This window comes from Rhamphochromis sp. 'chilingali' (genome assembly GCF_963969265.1).
Source record: "Rhamphochromis sp. 'chilingali' genome assembly, chromosome: 10".
Classification (NCBI taxonomy): Eukaryota; Metazoa; Chordata; class Actinopteri; order Cichliformes; family Cichlidae; genus Rhamphochromis; species Rhamphochromis sp. 'chilingali'.
In genome coordinates, this window is record NC_137937.1 from 6,809,598 (window position 1) to 6,819,127 (window position 9,530).

Sequence of the window (9,530 nt, forward strand, 5' to 3'; positions counted from 1 at the left end):
TGGCATTCCCAATAATATAACATGATACCTTAATCAAAACACAGCTAATATAGCACAGTTTTCTTAATGCAAACATCAGTAACTCAAAATCAGCAACCACAGTGTTAAGTCTGCAGTTCATACTTATGTGAAGCTAGAGTCTCCTCCTCCAGTCTCTCTTATCCTCCTGCTCCTGAAAAAACAAAACAAAACAAAGCGAAGCATCCACCCTTCTCTTGTCGGCTGGGTGAATTGTTTATGAATTGTTTATTGGCATTTACTAATCCTAAAGTGGGTGCAGTCATTGTCTCAGTATCAAGTCAGTCAAAACTTTTAGTCGTCAGTCCATCACAGTCCATTCGCATGCATACCTCCATACACATTCATACCAGATGTTGCTGATAATGGAGTCTCCCGCGCAACCTATTCGAGCCTCCATCACCAGCAAGATGACGTCATCATTTTAAAGGAAAACAATTCCTTGTTGTTTTTTGGGCCGGATTGACTGCTCACTGATAAAATCAAGCTAGCGCTAAACAAAACCAAACAATCAACCAGAAATTCACAGGAACATTTTGCTTCCTGCCGGGACAATATTGTGTGGGAATGAGAACCTCAGGTGCCGTAACACCTTTTGTTCCTCCTTGAATTAAAACTCAATCACAGAAAATGCCGTACTCCGACCTAAAACTTACACTATTAATTCATCATTTTCACTCTGTGCCACTGTTCCTCATCAGGGCTGTGTGAAGCACAGCAAAGAATTCAGTCAAGGCCTTGAGCCATAAACAGACATCACGCACAGACATTGTTTTCATAACCAAACTTTTTTAGACCTTATTCCTAAAATCTACATAAATGCCCTCTGGGTGACATATAACACATTCTAAGTAATCAATGGCTCCTCATAAAAATTATGCATTGGGATGTTTGTGTGCAGCATTTTGCATATCAGCATAAGCAAAGCATTCTTCATTGCATCAGCGTGTATGTGTGTGTGCGTGTGGATCACTCTTCATTGCACAAGCGTGTGCATGTGTATGTGTGTGCATCACTTCTCAGTGAATCAACATTCCCGTGTGTGTGTGTGTGTGTGTGTGTGTGTGTGTGTGTGTGTGTGTGTGTGTGTGTGTGTGTGTGTGTGTGTTACGGTTCGGCGTTGGCAGTGTATTGTTTTAGGCGTTTTGTTTTGGCGTGACTGTTATGTTTCCTGTTTTACTTTGAAAGTCTGTGTTATCTTAGTGTTCAGTTTACGTTTCCTTGTCTCGTCAGGTCTAATTTGCCCCAGCTGTGTTTCCCTCCTGTGGTCCATTCCCTAATTGCTCCTTCTATGTATTTAAGCCCTGTGTTTCTGTATGTCATGGTCGCGATCTTCCCCCCGTTGTAAATAGTTTGACATTTTGTGTTTTGATGTAAATAGATATCGTATTTTGCTTTGGAGAAATAGTTGTCGATACTTTCGTTTTGGGATTATTTTTGTGGAAGCCCGTATTAGTTTTTTCTCGTGTGTTTTTGCCTTATTTTCATTTTTCCTGCGTTGCACACCGGTTGCCTAGGCCGGGGTGTAACATATGGGGGCTCGTCCAGGATCGGTGGAGGGTCCGAAGGAGGGACAGCTTCAGCCTTCTGTCTTCGCTGGAGGGTCCGGGGACCGCTTCAGCCTTCATCCGCCTTCGCTGGAGGGTCCGAGGGACCGCCCCAGCCTTCGTCGTCTGCTGGAGGGTCCGAGGGACTGCTCCAGCCTTCATCCGCCTTCGCTGGAGGGTCCGGGGAACCGCTCCAGCCTTCTGCAGCTGGTGGGCTGCGTGTCCGTGTTTGCAGCTGGTGGGCTGCATGTCCGTGTTTGCAGCTGGTGGGCTGCGTGTCCGTGTTTGCGGCTAGTGAGATGCTCGTTTGTCTTCGCTGGAGGATCCGAGGGACCGCTCCAGCCTTCGTTTGTCTTCGCTGGAGGATCCGAGGGACCGCTCCAGCCTTCTGCAGCTGGTGGGCTGCGTGTCCGTGTTTGCAGCTGGTGGGCTGCGTGTCTGTTTTTGCAGCTAGTGAGCTGCTCGTTTGTCTTCGCTGGAGGATCCGAGGGACCGCTCCAGCCTTCTGCAGCTGGTGGGCTGCGTGTCCGTGTTTGCAGCTGGTGGGCTGCGTGTCTGTTTTTGCAGCTAGTGAGCTGCTCGTCTGTCTTCGCTGGAGGACCCGTGGGACCGCTCCAGCCTTTCGTCTGTCTTCACTGGAGGATCCGAGGGCCCGCTCCAGTTTTCCGTTTCCACTGGAGGACCCGTCCAGCCATCAGCGTCGCCTGCGGGACGGCGGCCGGTGCCGTATGGGCTGGACATGGAACAAACATTTTTCGTTGGGGTTGTATGTTTTAAATGTTCGTTTTTTTGGGTGGGGGCGTATGTTACGGTTCGGCGTTGGCAGTGTATTGTTTTAGGCGTTTTGTTTTGGCGTGACTGTTATGTTTCCTGTTTTACTTTGAAAGTCTGTGTTATCTTAGTGTTCAGTTTACGTTTCCTTGTCTCGTCAGGTCTAATTTGCCCCAGCTGTGTTTCCCTCCTGTGGTCCATTCCCTAATTGCTCCTTCTATGTATTTAAGCCCTGTGTTTCTGTATGTCATGGTCGCGATCTTCCCCCCGTTGTAAATAGTTTGACGTTTTGTGTTTTGATGTAAATAGATATCGTATTTTGCTTTGGAGAAATAGTTGTCGATACTTTCGTTTTGGGATTATTTTTGTGGAAGCCCGTATTAGTTTTTTCTCGTGTGTTTTTGCCTTATTTTTATTTTTCCTGCGTTGCACACCGGTTGCCTAGGCCGGGGTGTAACAGTGTGTGTGTGTGTGTCATTTCTCACTCACTCAACGAGTGCACGTGTTCATGTGTGTATTTCACTTCATTCTGAATCTGTGTGTTTGGAGACGTGTGTGTGTGTGTGTGTGTGTGTGTGTGTGTGTGTGTGTGTGTGTGTGTGTGTGTGTGTGTGTTCATCACTTTCCTGTTCTGGTGTTCTGGGTAAACCACGGCCTGAAGCATGCCCTGGGGTCCTGCCCCCCCTCCTTTTCAGTTTGTTTGCGACCATTGCTGCTGCTGCTGCTCAAAATTCAGTCCGTCCTGGTTCTGACCCCAATTGGGGCAGTCCTTTCTCCAGGGTCGATGTTCACCGCAGGTGAAACCTGCATCTTCTTCTGTGTTTTTGTCCATTCTGAGGTGCCTTCTGACCTCAGTTACTCCTCCTGTCTCGGTCACGCCCTTTTTCGCCACCCGATCATCCGTGTTGGTCCATCACTGTCCTGCACAGTGTGAATGCAAAGTTATCAAGGTCAGCATTCTTTCGCTCGGCCTTACTTTTCATTCGGGCTTGGCGGGCGTCTCGTCACAGCTCTGTCAGCTGACGCAGTCTGGGAATTTTTCCCCCGTGTAGTGAAACGGGCCTTAGGTTTAGTGCTCTCCGTCTCGGCTGCATGAGATCACATTCCTGCAGGTCTGTTGACATTCTCAGGTCGTTGTTGTGGGTCCAGCTGTTGCAGCATTTGGTCAGTGTCACGTATGGGGGAGAGCAGGAGTCCAGTCAGCCTCGGCTTTCAGGGCCGGCAAAGCAGCCTGTAATTAAATATGTATAGAAAAAACAAAAACAAAACAAAACAAAAACAAACAAAAACAAACGAACAGGAAAATGTTGTTGTGTTGGCTGTGTTATTCAGAGGGGAGACAATGGGGCCAGGCCCTGTGTCAGCCTTCTCTCCCCCTTTTTTTGTTTTTTGTCTCCCGATATAATCAACTCCTAACCCACCAAGTTGACAGGACAACACCGGTATATGTTAAAATTCTTAAGATCATGTTTAAAAGCCCAAAAAGGAACTTTCTTTCATTCAGTAATCACTTTTATTAATCAATCAACAGAAAACATGTCACAATTTGAATCTTTTAACCACTAAATTTGTTGTGTCTTGCCTGGTTGGTTAGACCAGTGTTCCTTTTTTTTTTTTTTTTTAGTTAAATTGTTGTCCTGCAACCCAGAGGGTTTCTTTGTCAGTAATGTATAGACTTCATCATTTAAGTATGTTAATTTTTCTTTAACCTTGCTGGAAAATCTTCACGTGTTCATGAGTGTAAGCTGTTTCTTCATTGCGTGTATGTGCATTTGTATAAAAGCAGGTTAATTTTATCTTTTCTCAAACTAGGCGTTACCTTAAAAGGAGCCTTTCTCTCAGATTTCTCTGCTTGTGTGTGTTTTTGTTTCACCTTTTTGTTGTGATGCTCCGGACGCCTTCCCAACCTCCACAAGTCCGTTGGCCCCAATTTTATGTGTTAAAACTTCTCTTAATTTCTCCTCTAATTCTCTCCTCGCTGCTGTCTTTTTCACAGCTGCTGATTCGTGCTGGGTGTGGTTCCCATTACCTATAATTTTGCTTCGGCCGCTGTGCTTGTGGGGGCAGTTGGTCCAGGTCCGCAGCTTCCTGTATTAACACACTAAGAGATTTATTTTAATTTCATTTTCATCACTTTTAAACCGATAAGCAGGCAACACGCCTACCTTGACAGCGTAAACTGTACGCCAGTCTCCCAACACATTCCTCTCTCTACTCCTCCATAATTCTCCACTGCACACCTCTTACTATCTCTCCTTTTTATTTTTATTACACCACAGAGTAATACACCCAATTATGCCCGTCTATCTCCATGTGGCTCCAAATTCCCTCTTTATTTTAATTTCACACTCGTCAGGGGACAGGCACACAACAATTTCAACCACTGAAACGAGGAATTCAACCTTTTTATATTTCTTTACTAATCTAGACTCAACGTTTGTTCGCAAAATGTGTCTTGTTCTAGTCCGGAAATAAATGTGAACCCGTGATTACACGGCCGTTCCAGTGTTATTTCCGTGGCTATGCGGGGGCCCTCACCTCCCCAAGTCACCACCTCAGCACCCGGACGACGCCGGTCCTGCCCACGCGTCCACGGACAGGAGGGTCGCTACTCCATAGGCAAATGTTCCACAGGTACACTAGGCATCAACCTTTGATCCTAAAATGTGTATTTGCTCTAATGTCCTCCTAATCAAACACATCAACCGTCACTGTCACTGTGTTCACGCTTCACACTCCACACAAAAAACACACTCAGAGCGCGCCTCACTCACACTCTCACTCAGTGCGCGCTTTACCCACAAGACAGCACCCAGAGCGCGCCTCGCAGCTTCACACACACTCTCTCACCCAGAGCGCGCTTTCACACTCACCCACAACACTTTTCCTCAGCGGGAATTTTACACAGAAACCTCTGAGCTCAACTATTAGATCTTCTTAAAGCACACTGCACCATAGACCAAAATACCCCTTTCTCTGCGCTTATGACCGCCACCACGGGGCAAAGTCGCATCATAAAAGTGATGCTTGCATCCCCGAAGTTATACCTGACATCATAAACCAGGTGTTGCTATGTACTAAATTTTTACTTTGTATTATGACCGCAGCCCTTTATACTCGACTGACGCCACAAACCACCGTCAAAACCTCTATCAAATGTACTAAAACTAGCACCAACCACTACTGCACTTCACGGCCGCACCACCGGAACACGCCGTATCATAAACCAAACCTACGGACGTGTTTCGCTCTCGCGTTGCCAGCGTTCAACTGCACCGTGAAGCCAGCATCTGCTTTTCCTTAAATCAACTTCTATTTCATAGCCGGCAAAAGCCAGGACGTCACTGACACCATAAACAAAATAAACAAACCTCGACTTCAATGTACTGGACTAATGGCCGCGTCTTCAGAATAAATTCTAATGTATTATTGCTACAGAAGCCAGTATTAGACAAAATTAAATGTGGAAGGTAAAGTGGCTGCAACTAGTCCAACGTAGTATGTTATTAGTATCTCGGTAGAAGCAGTTTATTTAACACACTGGAATTCAGCCTCAACTTATGTTGTTAGTATCTTGCGCCAAAAACCAGACACCGACAAATTTACTGTGAAAATACATGTGACTCAGCGAACAGATTAATTTGGAAAGCCCAATATGCACATTTGGTATTTATAATACAACAGGCTGTGCTTACCTTTTTATTTTTGGACCGGTCCTCTGTTCACCTCGCCTCACGATCTCACCAAAGGTCAAATCTGCACCTCCTCAGCACACCAAAGATCCGGGTCACACGGCACCAAGTTGTTGAAATCTCCCAATTCTTTGAATCTTTGGGCTGAAGGAAGGACAATACTCGGTGTATAAATGCTCAATCAACAATCATTTATTTCCATACAATTCAACAATAAGAGCATTACAACGTCCGGACGGGAGAGATGCTACCAGAGGGTCAGGCACATGTCTCAAAATGGTGACGGGTTGCTCAGCTTTTTATAGTCTCTAGTGGCCCCCAGCTAGTCGTAAAAGCCAAAACATCACATTTTTTCTCTGTTACAGCGCCTAAGTTATGACCTCGGCAGTTGTTTCTCTGCTTTCTGTAAGGTGGGGGTGTGGAATGTGGTCTATCTATCTCCCCTGTCTTTAGACACAGAGTCTCCTGCTTACAACCTTCTCTTCATGATTCAACACTTAAGCATGTCAAGAAAACAGTGTAACACATTCCCAGCAGATCAAGGATACAGAGTGATGCACATTTATCTAATGAACTAATATGTGAATATGTTCTGTTAACTCAAAAGTATAATGAGAACTAAACTACATACAGCTCACACACTCTATATTAAAGGGTATAATGTGATCTACAGCAGTATTCTAATTCAACTACTTTGATTACATATATAAGGTAACATATAATAACAGAATAATCTAATAGAGCACAGTATAGTTATTATGTCAAGATAAGCCAATCAAGGTGGACAGGTAAGCTGCACCGAGGATGGTGCCCGTTATGGCAAGACCTATGCCTACACCTAGACGTAGGTTGTCAAGGGCACTCTGTGGTGCTTTCTCACGCCTCCTTTCAGTCGCATTCTCTTCAATTAGTGCACTCAACTCCCATTCAAGTTTCTCCATCCTAGCATTAATCCTTCTATTTTGCTCTATGAGGAGCTCTAGGCGCTGAGCTATTCTCTCCATTGGCTCACTTTGGGGCTGCTGCAGGGACAAGGTCCAAAACGGCGGTACCTGCTCCACGTCACGGGCTCTATTTATGGACTCACCTGGCAACTTTAGTGATGTCACTGCTGATGTTGTCACTGTTGGTGTGACCTCATGACTCATTCATGCTATCTGAACTGTGGTGTAATTATGAGGTCACAGGGGGACGTGAATTTATTCACAAAGTTGATAGAGAGTTTGGGTCATAACTCAAAGACGCAATGATGCAGTCAAATAATTTGGAATTAAATATCTCTGTCAGGGCGCCCCAGGGTGGCTGTGGCTACAATGTAGCTTGCCGTCACCGGTGTGTGAATGGGTGGATGACTGGATATGTAAGGTGCTTTGGGGTCCTTAGGGACTAGTAAAGCGCTATACAACTACAGGCCATTTACCATCTGTAAATTACAACATTTAGAGGGTTCTGACATCACAGTCATCTTTCTGACATCACATCCAGTCTCTCTGCTGTGATGTCAAATATCAATGCCAGATTCGTCTCTCTGCTGTGATTCAAAATATCAAATAATAAAAACTAAACTAAACTAGCAAATAGTTTAGTTTAACTCCACTGTGGATGAGTTGGTGTGTTTTTAGGTAACCCTTCAAGGAAAAAGACTTTCCACACAAGTCACAGCTGAACGGTCTCTCTCCAGTGTGGATAGGGTTGCCAACTCCCTGAAAAATAAATAAGGGACACCTCGTGGCCAGGGCCGGGCGACCCAGTTGTCTTCACCCTTCCCAGTGTGGTGAATTTTCTAGCTCTTTTTTTGTGTGTGAAATTATTTTTTTTAACCCTTTGACTTGAATTTGATTTAAGTAGATGTGTATTCTTTGTGATATGAACACATGTGAAACAAATGATCATTTAGCCATTTATTTTTAGCTCAAAATGACAACATTAACACATAAAACAGGTCTCTTTCTTAAACAGAAGCCTGTCATGCTTAACTTTTGAGAATATAAGTAAATCTTTCTTTAAAAGAACTCTGTCCTGCTTAACTTAAAATAATAGAAAACAATAGAAAGAAAAATATTCTTGTAACAGTGCACATTTAGTGCATTTAGTACAATTGGCTTCAGCTGAGGTATTATTTCAGCTTTTCTAATGCTAATCAGCTGCTCCCGTTTGAAAACCCGCTTGTTCCCATGATTACGCATCTTAACTCATCATCATTATTCATCTATGTATTACTTTTATGTATTAGTCATCTATTTGTTGTAATCATCTATCCTTGCAGTCGTTTATTACACAAAATAAATTATATTATCACACTTCTGGCCACATAGCGCTGATATTCACTGCACATGCCCATATTAACTTTTTCCAGCCAGGTGTTTTCCTTTTCCCATTCTTCCCTTTCTCTGAGGGGAACAAACATTGCTGCTCTAACGCTGGGCTCACACTGTGCGGTTTTAGGCCCATTTTGAGCCGATTTTTGAGTGATCGGACCAATTTTGGCCTTCATCGTGCGTCGTGTAGTATACGTGGGGTAACGAGAAGTGATTAACACCTCACGACCAGCTCCCGATCATCAATCGCTCGTGAGCCGCTCACACTGCTCGCGTGCAAACACGTAAACGCTGTGAAAAAGATGGAGCAGCACGGCTGTGCAGCGTGTGATCTGGACACAAGCGATGGAGGCACAACTTGTAGAACTTTGAAAAGCTCATCCGAGCCTTTTCGATGTGGCCTCACAAAATTATCACGACCACAACAACCGTGAAAATAGTTGGATCTACATCGCTGCTAAATCACAGCTGCCTGATCATGTTTTTCATTAGCAATTTAGCAAAGTTGATGGTGGTGGTGTGTCTGTGTGAGTGAGAGACAGAGAGAGCGAGCGACAGATTTTCTGTTATAACCTTAATTTTATGGACGCACAGTGTGAGCACTCAGGTCGCATCAGAGCATCGGGCGGAGTGTGAGACCTGCATCGTGACCTACCAACTTCTAACCCCTGCGAGTCAATCGTGCAGTTTGAGCAGGAGCTGAATAACGCGACTGAAAAAATCGCACAGTGTCTGCCCAGCTTTAGGTGTACTGTCGTCCGAGACTTGCACCACAGTGACGGCGTTTGTTTCCCTGTTGGCCATGCTTCTTGTTGTGGTCATCTGTTGTCTTCCGGTATTTTCTCCGTAAGCGACCTTTCCTCGACCAATGAGATGAGCGGTAATCTGAATTGTCATACTCGAATTGTCATAAGTGTGCTGTCAGCTCATTGGTCACAAAGCAGGAGAGGGGCTGGGAATTATGTTTTCAAACAAAGCGTTAATTCCATAAACATTTATAGACTACTTTTGATTCTCACTGTATTACGGGACAAAGTGCGTCCCTTATTAGCTCAATACGGGACGTGTACTTTTGTTTCTAAATACGGGACGATTCCGTATTTTAAGGGACGGTTGGCAACCCTACTGGTAGGGTGGACCTAGCTGTGTCGTAGCTGTGTCGCTAGCGGTCACGTAGCACATAA

At 44.8% G+C, this 9,530-nt stretch overlaps 1 long non-coding RNA gene across 1 annotated transcript; it reads right to left on the reverse strand.

The window, feature by feature from the left end:
* Positions 1-2,872: 2,872 nt before the first annotated feature.
* On the reverse strand, positions 2,873-8,549 carry LOC308404776. The gene is made up of 2 exons (XR_013973195.1): positions 6,032-8,549; positions 2,873-3,567 (listed from the first exon to the last, which is right to left on the reverse strand). It is a non-coding gene; the product is annotated as an uncharacterized lncRNA (long non-coding RNA).
* Positions 8,550-9,530: the final 981 nt, after the last annotated feature.